Source organism: Haematobia irritans, chromosome 3 (genome assembly GCF_050003625.1).
Source record: "Haematobia irritans isolate KBUSLIRL chromosome 3, ASM5000362v1, whole genome shotgun sequence".
Classification (NCBI taxonomy): domain Eukaryota; kingdom Metazoa; phylum Arthropoda; class Insecta; order Diptera; family Muscidae; genus Haematobia; species Haematobia irritans.
The window spans coordinates 76,602,710-76,615,374 of NC_134399.1; positions in this window are offsets into that span (position 1 = coordinate 76,602,710).

Genomic DNA, 12,665 nt, shown 5'->3' on the forward strand with positions numbered 1-12,665 from the left:
AGTTTCCAAAAGTTCAAGTTAGACTGGAAGGTTAGGATAGGTGGCAGCCCGATGTATCAGGCTCACTTAGACTATTCAGTCCATTGTGATATCACATTATCACTGAGTGCTGCCCGATTCCATGTTAAGCTCAATGACAAGGGGCCTCCTTTTTATAGCCGAGTCCGAACGGCGTTCCACATTGCAGTGAAACCACTTAGAGAAGCTTTGAAACCCTCAGAAATGTCACCAGCAATACTGAGGTGAGGTAATCCACCGCTGAAAAACTTTTTGGTGTTCGGTCGAAGCAGGAATCGAACCCACGACCTTGTGTATGCAAGGCGGGCATGCTAACCATTGCACCACTGTGGCTCCCAAGTTAGACTGGAAAGAGACAGGACGAGAACTCAATGGTCGCCGCTGGTAATGTATTTTAAGGATATAAAATGTTTGACTTCACGACTATATTGTTTCCAAAAGTCGTCATATATATGTACTTGCATTCTTTTAGGATGAGGTTTTTTTTTGCAACGGAAATGCACCCGTATAACATATAATCTATTGACTGAGAAGCGCCTTTAAATTTGTTTCGATATCCCTCCGTCTGCGGACATGTATCACTAAATTTCTGTGAAAGCAACAATGTCCTGATTACCTTGATGTTGTCACTCGCAATTTGCCTTGTGCTGCTGTTCAGAGAATGAATTCTGGCGACGATCAACTTTGTCGATATCCTTTACCTTAGTTCTAGTATATTCATAGTTGTTTTTATGTCCTTATGTTTGAGTTCAGCACCTTTGGTGACAGCTGCATAGGTTTCGGCACTTTATTCATGTATGACCATGAATAGACTTGTCTGTTCAGTGTTATGCATCGTTTACACTTAATACACTCTAAATAAATTTTATATAAATGTATATATGGGAGCTTTATTTAAATCTGAAACGATTTCCACGATATAGTTAGTACTATAGAATATTAAAGTAAGCCAACTTTGGTAGGATTGGTTGATAAGGATTTTATGGCAAAATTTAGGAAAATCGTGCGATATATATATGGAAGCTATATCTAATCTGAACCGATTTCGATGAAATTTTGCACACTTAAAGAATGGTGAATTAGATTATCTTGTGCTAAATTTGACGACAATTGGGTAGAAATGAAGCGCAATGTGACCCCATTTATCGAAATCGGGCTATACATACAGTTTGTCAAGAAAGTGTTTTGACAATGGGATAAAAGTTATGTTTTGTTCCAAAATTAAATATAATGAAATTTTAAAAAAATATTTTATTATGTATTTTGCAAAGTATACATACGTACACAGAATTAAAAATTTAATAAAATATTTAATATTTCAATTATTTCTAGAAGTTGAAATAGTTGGCAATGTCAAAAGACTTTCTTGACATACTGTATACAGTGATGTTCAAAACATTTGCAACTAGCCCTACTATGAACTTAATCTAGGTATATCTCCCATAATAATAACTTTATTGTTTAGCTTCCACTTAAAAAATAATAGTTATGGAGTTGTACTTCCAAATTCTAATTGGGAAAATGAATGGACCGTTATTGAAAATGTATATTTCACGAAAGGTACACGCAGAGAAGAAACATGATTGTCACGATCATATTCGAAGAGCAAAATAATATGATAGGAGCTATTTTTGCGGCGACATTTTCAGCTGCAACCATGTTGACTCAGTGAACATGGTTCCAAGAAAAATAAAATTGTCCTCATCTAAAATGTTATTATATTAATAAAAAGAATTTTGTTTGAATCGAAAGACAATGGTCACGATCTAAAATGTTATGGTATTCGTCAAAAAAGTTTTTCTTCCAGTTAAAAGAACATGGTCACAGCCTAAAATGTTTTGATCTTTATGAAAAAAAAAAAAACGTTTTTCGTCGTCGAAAAAAGGACGCCACTTGAGAAAAGAAAATACAAAATTAACTTATTTTTTTCTAAACTAATTCCTTCTTTATTTGTACTTATAATGTCCTGCAAGCACACATCACATATTTTACAGACTCTATTTTGGTTCAATTTCAACAATAAGTAATCATTCCATACTTACATCATGCAAACGTACACTGTTAGAAACATATGTTTTTCATATGTTCCGATATAAACAAAATGTGTTTCGGGCACAATTTTGAAACACAATATATTTAAGTGCAAACATGTAATGTTCCTAAACTAACACAAAATGTTTGGGACACATATGTTAATATGTTAAAATATATTATGTTTGGGGCATGAATGTTTCATAAAAATAATATATGTGAATCTATATATATATAATACAAATTATGTTTGTTTATTTGTTTGTTTGTTTATTTGTATTTTCCGGGTTGGCGCGAAAACGGCTGAACCGATTTACTTGAAACTTTCAGAGATCGTGGGGGGCACTCATGTGCTGAAAATAGGGTACCTCATTTTTTGACATATGGTCGCGGAGAGGAACCTCCCCTTTGTCCGACTTTTTGAAAATTAGACCAAAGTTGACCGATTTGCTTGAAATTTTCATTGAAGGTTGGGGTTGGCATCTAGACAAAGATCCGCTACTTTATATTTCGATATTTGGTGGCAGAGGGGGGCCTCCCCTTTGTTCGACTTTTTTTAAAGTACAGTGAAAAAACTAAAATTCTCTAAATTATCTGAGATTTACAGAGAACATATGGTGAGGTTATGAAATTAATATGGTGTATCTGATGATTTCATATGTGGACGGGGAGGGGGACCTCCCCCTTGCCCTACTTTTTGAAACTTGGAATAAAATTATGCGATTTGCTTGAAATTTTCATTGAATGTTGGGGTTGGCATTTAGACAAAAATCCGCTACATTATTTTTCGATATTTGGTCGCGGAGGAGGACCACCCATTTGCCCGACTTTTTTGTTAAAGTACAGCGGAAACAAAACTAAACTCCCCCGACTGAAATTTTACGGAAAAAATGGGTGAGGTTATGAAATTTATATCAGGTTCTTAATTTTTTAATATTTGGTCGGGGAAAAATAAAAGGGCATAGGGAGACATCCGCTTCTCTTAAGTATGTTACATACAGAGAAACCATTAAACTTTACCAAATTTACAGAGGACTGGGGAGAGGTTACGATATTAATAGTTGATACCTGATTTTGTGATATTTGGACGGCTTATAATTTGCCTTTAGGCTTATAATTTGCTTGACATTTTCTGGGACTTTTACAAAAGATACGCTGCATCACTTTTCGATATTTGGTCGGGGAGGAGATCCTCCTCTAAAACTGCAAAAAAAACAACGATTCTTAAGTTTTCTTGAAATTTAAAAAAGCAGTGGGGGAAGGTTATGAACGAAGAGGCACCTTCCTTGCCCCACACTTGAAGGAAAGTTTCACGAATTTTCAGGGAAGGTTAGGGGTGCTATTCACTACGATGTTTGTCGATATTGTATCGGGGAAAGTGACGTCCCTTTAAAACAATAGAGCAAAATTTAAACATCTCCGATCTACTTGAAATTTACAGGGAACGTGGGAGGAGGTGATTAAATTTATACATGATTTTTAAATTAGTATATGATTTTTCGATATCTGGTTGGGGAAGGGGAAAATTGAAATAAACTTTGTCGATTTACTTCGATAGAATTTATAGGGACCATTGAGTAGTTGTGAAATTAATATAGGGTACGTGATAGTACGATATCAGGTGGGAGTGGAGCGAAGGTGGGGGGAGGGTTCCCTTTCGTCCGTTTGTTTTTTTTTCTTAAATTGAAAGTAGAGGGTTGCCGTAAATGGGAACTCGGTACATAATTTTATGATTTTTGCACAGGCTTCTGCCAGACTTCTTTTTAGTAAAGAACTTAAATTTACATGAAATTGGCAGCCAACGTAGAGGGTGCATCATTTTCCAACATTTTAGCAAATGTTAATGTGGTAAAATTTTTTACAATTTTTGCTTTTTCCGATTTATTGGATGGGAAACAGTAATTCTGTTAATGTTATTATAATATAGTGCTTAATTTTCAAATATGTTGAGGAGAAGGATACATTTCCTTGACAAACCACACTTAAAATTCACAAGAAATATAGAAGATTGTCCAACTACTTGAATACAGAACATTATTAAACAAATTTGGAGGAAAGGGTACACCCACTCCCGCCGTATTTGTACCTATAAACGAAAAATCAAGTAGTCCGATTTGTTTAAAAGAATTCAAATCTTTTCGAATTTGTTTTCAGCACGAAGGATACAGTTGACAAAGTTAACGCAAAATGGTCCTCCAAATACGCTTCGGAAGGCGCAGCGAAGTGGGCCGGGTTACGCTAGTGTATACATATATAAATTTACACATTTCGAGTAAAAATATATATGTTGTGATACTTTATTCAGAGAGCGACAGAGAGAGAGAGAGAGTTAGTATAGAGAAAGGAATAGAGATGGAAACCGGGAGGGTTGAATAAAAAGATATCAACATAACACAGCGAGAATGAAATGAGAGCAATTTCTGTGAAACCGCTTGTATGTTGTTTCGGAAAACTGTTTCATGATAAGGGCAACAATTTAATATGCTTAAGTCTAAATATTATTTAATTTGAATATTAGAATGAGTATTCGGAATAAAGAGAATAGACATTCGGAACCAAGAGAATAGACATTTGAAAAAAAACAGCATATTTGTATTACAGAAAAAGATGCGAAGAACTCAAAAATTTCGTGGAAGTGAAAATTATGTGAGGGAATGAGCACAATCTTCTTTGAGGATTCTTCCAAGCATATACTATTTTTGGACTCAAAATGCTTCCAAACATATAATATGCTCACATGAAACAAACATATTAATGTTTCGCAGTATCCAATAATATATGTGCTTCCTGCAAAATATGTTTGGAACATATGTTAGAGAAGCGATTTTTTTTGAGGGTGTAGACATCATGTAACTGCAAATAAAAATAAATGATGCTATATTAGTGTTGGGAAAGTAACGAGTATTTGATTACAAGTACTCGTTACTGACTAATTTTTTGAGTACTCGTTACGAGTAAAAGAGTACTCAATATCTTCAATGCCAGTTTTTTTCTTCTGACGGTAAGTAAGTTGGCGGTTTGGAAGTAAAATTCTTGACTTCTTGGAAAATATTAATTGAAGTTTTCGAAAATCGTTTTATCAGTTAAAATAACACGAAAAGGATATATGGCTTCACCTTTGAAGAAAGTGAAAAATTTATCTGATTTCTTAAAAACGTTTGCATTTGAAAAAATTTGCATTGGGTGTAGGTGGGAGCTATAATTTAAAGCATCACATGGATCACGTCTCATGCGAATAGTATGAATAATAATGTCGTTGACTTCAGCTGGTTCAATCCAATTGTTTTCAGAGAAGGTACCCAAGCTTATTCAAAAACCCTTGGAAAATTTCAACATTGGGTCTCACGATAAAAATGATCGCTAAATATTTTCATCCACTGTCAATGGTGGAAAATGATGGATTTAAAAAGTTTGCAAATTGCAAGCATCAGTAATACACAATGTCATTTAGATATACCCTGACGAAAAAATACCAAATAGTGAATACGAAATTGGCTCTAAAAATTCGAATGATTGGTGAAAATCTTTTTCTAACGAGACCCATATATCTACAACACCACATTTTATAACACTAGAATAAAACTGGCTAATGTAATTTGCTTTTCTATACTGTTTTTAAAAAAGAGGAAGATATTATTAAAAAGTGTCCACAATGTCTTTTTTAAATTTTTTTATAAAAGTAACGAGTAGTAACGAGTAGTCAAAAGTAATCAAAATTTACAACACTATGCTATATAGAAAATTCAGAATATAAAACAGCTACATTTTTTCAATTACACTTCCCTTCTTTTTAAAAAACCACGTGCCAATTATGAATAAATAAATTAACACAAAACACAGTAATTCCGTATCATCCGTCCATTCCAAGCAACAACAACACATGACTGACGCACAAAATGAAAATCGTGTATACCTGCTCAATGTTTTTATAAAATTCTTTTCGCTACAGAAAAGTTGAAAAATTAAATGGTCACGAAAAAATGTACATGAATTTTATGACCATGTAATGGTTTTATACATATCTATATGTAACCTATAAAAATACTTTTTTCCTTGAAAAAATCAGGTACATGATTTTCTCGACCATGTAATGGTCTCAAACTCTATCATTTAAATGATAGAACATGTTTGCGGCATTTGAGAACCATTTAAATGCTTATTGCCAGCATACATTTTTCTCGGTTAGAAAATTATTTTAACAAATATAAAATAAATGGTTTTCGCAACAATTACATTCTCTATATAAGCATTAAATGGATGCTGCAACCATGTCCGAACATGTTTTTTCTGTGCGTGTATATACATATATTCTAGGTCGTGGTGAAATTCTGAGCCGGCCTAGCGACGTCCGTCTGTCCGCCTGTTGAAATCACGTAAACTTCCGAACGAAATAAGCTATCCACTTGAAACTTGGCATAAGTAGTTCTTATTGATTTAGGTCGGAATTGCAAAAATAGCCCCCATATAAACCGACTCCAAAATTGACTTGCGGACCCTCTCAGGGAAGAAAAATTCATCCGATCCGGATGAAATTTGGTACGTGGTGTAAGTATATAGTCTCTACCAACTATGCAAAAATTGGTCCATATCGGTCCAAAATTATATTATATAGCCCCCATACAAACCGATCCCCAGATTTGACCTCCGGAGCCTCTTAGAGGATCAAAATTCATTCGATCCGGTTGAAATTTAGTACGTGGTGTAAATATATGGTCTCTAATAACCATGAAAAAATTGGTCCATATCGGTCCATAATTATATCTAGCCCCCATATAAACCGATCCACAGATATTGCTTGCGGACCCTCTTGAAGTAGCAAATTTCATCCAATCCGGTTGAAATTTGGTACGTGGTGTAAGTATATGGTCTCTAGAAATCATGCAAAAATTGGTCCTTACTTATATATAGTCTCCATATAAACCTATCCCCAGATTTGTTCTCCGGAGCCTCTCGGAGGAACAAAATTCATCCGATCCGGTTGAAATTTGGTACGTGGTGTAAGTATATGGTCTCTAATAACCATGCAAAAATTGGTCAATATCGGTCTATTATTATATAAAGCCTCATATAAACCGATCCCCAATCACACAAAAATTGGTCCATATAGGTTCATTATTGTGTATAGCCCCCATATAAAGCGAGCCAATCAATTCTGGCTCTCTAATTACCGCGCAAAAGTTCATATACGGTTCGTAATTATTTGTAGACTTCGCTATATATACCGGTCAAGAACTATGTTATATACGGCGACCGGACATATCCCCCAACGGACATTTCGCCCAAAATGATTTTTGGGCGTTATGACCTCCAATGGGGCGGTCACATCGCCCAATTTTAGTTTGGGCTTTATGTCCTCCCTCATCGCGGTCATATGTCCCAAAAAATAGGCGGTCGAAACGCCCAATATTTTATGGGGAAAATAATGTCGGAATACAAATCAAAAACTGTCCTAAATGAAGTAGTTTTGATCCCCAATTTTGGTTAACTAAATACGTACGGTATTTAATTAAAAATGCCGTAACTAGAAAGACAGTGCAGATCTCGTGGTCCATAAGAAAATTAAGGAGAAAATGGTGCAAAACGCTCCACAAAGTCCCCAAGAACTTGCCAAATCAGAACATATGAGTGAATGCTAAATGTGCGAAAGTGTGCCGGAAAAGTTATTTTAGCAAACCACTATTATGGAAGCCGATTTGGCATACAGTCTCTTTGTGTTCCAATCCAGTAACTGAAATAATGAATGAATGAAATACGGATGATGGAGATGCTATTGTTTTATTGATGGCCATTTTTCGGTCGTTGTTAAATTCATCACATTCAGTTCGTCCTCATATCCTAGCGACTTTCAGTTTATTATCTTGTTCTAAACATTAAAATTGGTAAGAGATGGGATGATCGACGTGCTGCTGATGGGTACTTGAAAAAAATCCCAAAAAAAAGTCGCGCGCGCGATTTTTTTCACGTACCCATCAGCAGCAAATCGATCATCTCATCTTGTTCCAATTTTCAGTTTAAAATACATAATTTTCAATTCAGCATTTGTCTGGTTTGTTCAAAAGAAAAAAATTATCAATTTCCGAATTTTCATGTTTCAATATATAAATTCAAATGTCTTGGAGCTTAAACCGACCTATTTCACGAGCGAAATAGGTCTTCGTAGTGCCACTTTAGCCGCTTTTCCATTTCAATCGTACGCTGAGAAGAAAAATGGTCAAAAATTCTGTTCCAGTCAAAAACAATTAAAACAAACGATGAAGCCAAGATATGATAGTTTTACATCTTCTTCCAGCATATACAATAAAAGCAGGATTCGATATTTGTCAATAAGAGGCATATCTATCTATTAAATATTAAAAAAAAATTAATGGATAGATGAAGTAATCATATCTAGCTTTTGAATGATTAAAAAAAATACATTTTATTTTAAACTATTGTTTATATTCAATTATATTCAAACGGTCATAACAACCACATTTTTTTATGGGGCTTATGACCGCGATGAGGGAGGACATAAAGCCCAAACTAAAATTGGGCGATGTGACCGCCCCAATGGAGGTCATAACACCCAAAAATCATTTTGGGCGAAATGTCCGTTGGGGGATATGTCCGGTCACCGTTATATACACTCAAAAAAAGTGAACTCTCTATTTCACTAAAGCCAATTTAACTTTATTTTAGTTCATGGAATTATTATGTTTGGAGAAAGTTTCCTTTAGTCTAATAATTTTTTGCGTACGTTAGTTAAATTAATTAAAACCGAGGAAAAAATATACACGAATGAAGCATAAAAATTAACTAAATTCGTGTCTTTCACAATATAGTTCAGTATTTCTTTAAAGGGTGATACGGTCAAAATTTGGTCAAGGGAAAACGCGTGTAAATCGGTGAAATCGTTTATTTAAAAAATCAAATTAAATTTCTTTTTCAAGTTCAATTAGTATAAAATTCAGGAAAATAATTCAGTTAGGCTTTCGCTTTTCCAAATCGGAATTGCCGGGCCTCACGCTTGACACCTGCCATCAGATTTTGTACAGCCGCCTTGTCCACCTTCTTCGCCGCAGAAAGCCAGTTTGCCTAGAACTGCTTCTCGTCCTTAGCAGTTTTTTGGTCTTCTTTACACTCAAAAAAAAGTGAACTCTCTATTTCACTAAAGCCAATTTAACTTTATTTTAGTTCATGGAATTATTATGTTTGGAGAAAGTTTCCTTTACTCTAATAATTTTTGGTGCACGTAAGTTAAATTAACTAAAACCGAGGAAAAAAATGTACTCAAATGAAGCATAAAGATGAACTAAATTCGTGTCTTCCACAAAATAGTTCAGAATTTCTTTAAATGTATAAATTTTACCAAAAACGCGTCCATCATGAACTTCGTATGTCACTAAAGACATTCTTGCAATTTTGAACTCTAAGTTTTTCCTTCAAACTACAAAATTTTCTTTCACAAGTGAAAAAACTTAATTATGGCTTATAAATTTTCTTGAATTTGTCGAAAAATATTTACTTATTTTTATGACATCGGCGTGATGCCAACGTTTGTAATACTGTTTAGTTAAGATTTACTAAAAGCATTCAAAATTTTCTAAAATTAAACGAAAGTTTTCTTCCTGGTGGGTTCACTGTTTTTTCAGTGTAGGTTCCGCTTGACAATAGCCCAATTGGGCGGAGCTCTGGCGTGTTGGGAGGGTTCTTGTCCTTGGGAACCACCTGCACGTTGTTGGCGGCGTACCACTCCATGGCCTTTTTACCGTAATGGCAAGATGCCAAATCCGGCCAAAACAGTACGGAACAACCGTGTTTCTTCAGGAAAGGCAGCAGACGTTTATTCAAACACTCTTTCACGTAAATTTCTTGGTTGACAGTCCCGGAAGCTATGAAAATGCTGCTTTTCAAGCCACAGGTACAGATGGCTTGCCAAACCAGATATTTCTTTGCGAACTTTGACAGTTTTATGTGCTAGAAAATATCTGCTACCTTTTCCCTTCCTTTTGCCGCATAAAACTCCTGTCCCGGAAGCTGCTTGTAGTCGGCTTTGACGTAGGTTTCGTCGTCCATTACCACGCAGTCAAACTTCGTCAGCATCGTCGTGTACAGCCTCCGGGTTCGCGCTTTGGCCGTCGTATTTTGTTTATCATCGCGATTTGGAGTCACTACCTTCTTGTAAGTCGATAGTCCGGCTCGTTTTTTGGCTCGATGCACGGTTGTAGACGATACACCCAGCTTATTTGCGGCATCTCGGAGAGAGAGGTTAGGGTTTCGCTTGAAACTACCGGCAACTCTCTTTGTCGTCTCAGCGGCTTCCGGTTTTCGATTTCCCCCCGATCCAGACTTCCTGGCTGTCGACAAACGTTCCCCAAACACTTTAATTACATTTGTAACGATTGATTTGGCAACTTTTAGCGATTTTTCCAGCTTTGCGTGCGAGTAGCTCGGATTTTCGCGATGCGCGAGCAAAATTTTGATACGCTGCTCTTCTTGCTTGGACGGCATTTTGACAACTGAAGAGTGAATTCCAAAATCAAAATAGGAGCAACATTCTACACACACACACACCTTCAAAATGAGGGGTGTTCAGGTTTTTTAAATGCAAAATTGAAAGAAATACGTCAAGTTTATATTGACCAAATTTTGACCGTATCACCCTTTAAATTTGCAAATTTTACTACAAATGCGTCCATCATGAACTTCGTATGTCACTAAAGACATTCTTGCAATTTTGTACTCCAATTTTTTCTTTCAAACTACAATTTTTTCTTTAACAAGTGAAAAAACTTAATTATATCTTATACATTTTCTTGAATTTGTGGAAAAATATTTACTTATTTGAATGACATCGGAGTGATGCCAGCGTTTGTAATGCTGTTTAGTTAAAATTTTCTAAAAATATTTAAAATTTTCTAAAATTAACCGAAAGTTTTCTTCCTGGGGGGTTCACTGTTTTTCAGTGTACGTGTTTAGTCTACTTTTTTTTATCAAATATATACCACGTATGGACTAACTTACAATTTAGAAGACGATGTTAGGATGTTTTAAGATACCTTGCCATCGGTATGTATAACCACAACCCAAATAATTCGATTGCGGATGACCGTTTTTAGTAGAAGTTTCTACGCAATCTATGTTGGAGGGTGCATAAGATTCGGCCTGGCCGAACTTATGGCCGTAAATACTTGTGTATTTAATAAAGATTGCAAAAAGTGAAAACATGCACTCGGTTGTGTTCCCTACGATACACTGAAAAAACAGTGAACCCACCAGGAAGGATAACTTTCGATTAATTTTAGAAAATTTGGAACTTTTTTAGAAAATTTTAACTAAACGGTATTACAAGCGCTGGCATCACTCCGATATGGCAAAAATAAGTAAATATTTTTCGACAAATTCAAGAAAATTTATTAGACATAACTAAATTTTTTCAGTAGTTAAAGAAAATTTTGTAGTTTTAAGAGGAATCTTGGAGTTCAAAATTGCAAGAATGTCTTTAGTGACATACGAAGTTCATGATGGACACATTTTTGGTAAAATTTACAAATTTAAAGAAATAATGAACTATTTTGTAAGAAATACAAAATTAGGAAATCTTTATGCTTTATTTGTGTATAACTTTTTCCCGTTTTTTAGTTCATTTAACTAACATACGCAAAAAATTATTTGACTAAAATAAACTTTTTCCAAACATAATGATTCTATGAACTAATATAAAGTTAATATGGCTTTAGTGAAATAGAGAGTTCACTTTTTTTGAGTGTAGGTCCATATAAACCGAACGGCCGATTTGATCTCTTGTGCACTAAAATGCCGAACAATATTGAAAAAAAAAATCTCCTATTGTCGAAAACTTTTTTGCTTTGCAAAGATGCAAAAAGGACAGATGGCCCGAGTAGCAATTTTTTTCAGTTTTCTACTGTCAAAAAGTTGGAAACGTATAAAACGTAGTCAATGTCAAAAATTCTTATAGCATCCTGATTCCTGATGATTTGATTTCAAAAACTATTTTTAATATCCTAAGGCATGAAAAAGTCATATTGAAATATTTTATGGCGATTTCGATTGGGGAAAAAGGTACAACATTCTCGAAATTGATTGCAAGATATCAAGGACACTGTCATAGATTTTGGATACTTTATACCTCACAATATTATAAATTAATAGTAACTTTAGAATTACACTATCATTTGGCCGAAATGTCAATTAGGGAAAAAGTAGTGTAACACCAAGGCAACATATTTGTTGCGAATCGAAAACGCCTTTAGATTTTTGTATAACAATAATATTTTGCAATTTTTAAATTGCTCAAAATGCTAAAATTGTTGTGGCAAAAATCGGATTTAGGTACAACGTGTGGGCATGCAAAAATTAACCCCGATTTTAATACGGTTAAATGAAATCCAACTGACGGGAGAACGCCTATATTGTCTTACTATTTTTTTTATAAGGAAAAGGCATTCTCAAATAGAGTAAGACACAAATGGGTCTAAAAAACGTATACTGTACATATTCGTATATTGTCAAAAACTAAATATTGTACGAATGTTTACGACGTATGGTAAAATACGTCGTAAATGTACATCAAATACTTTACAGTTTACGACAGACCATCTCTGGCAAAACGACAA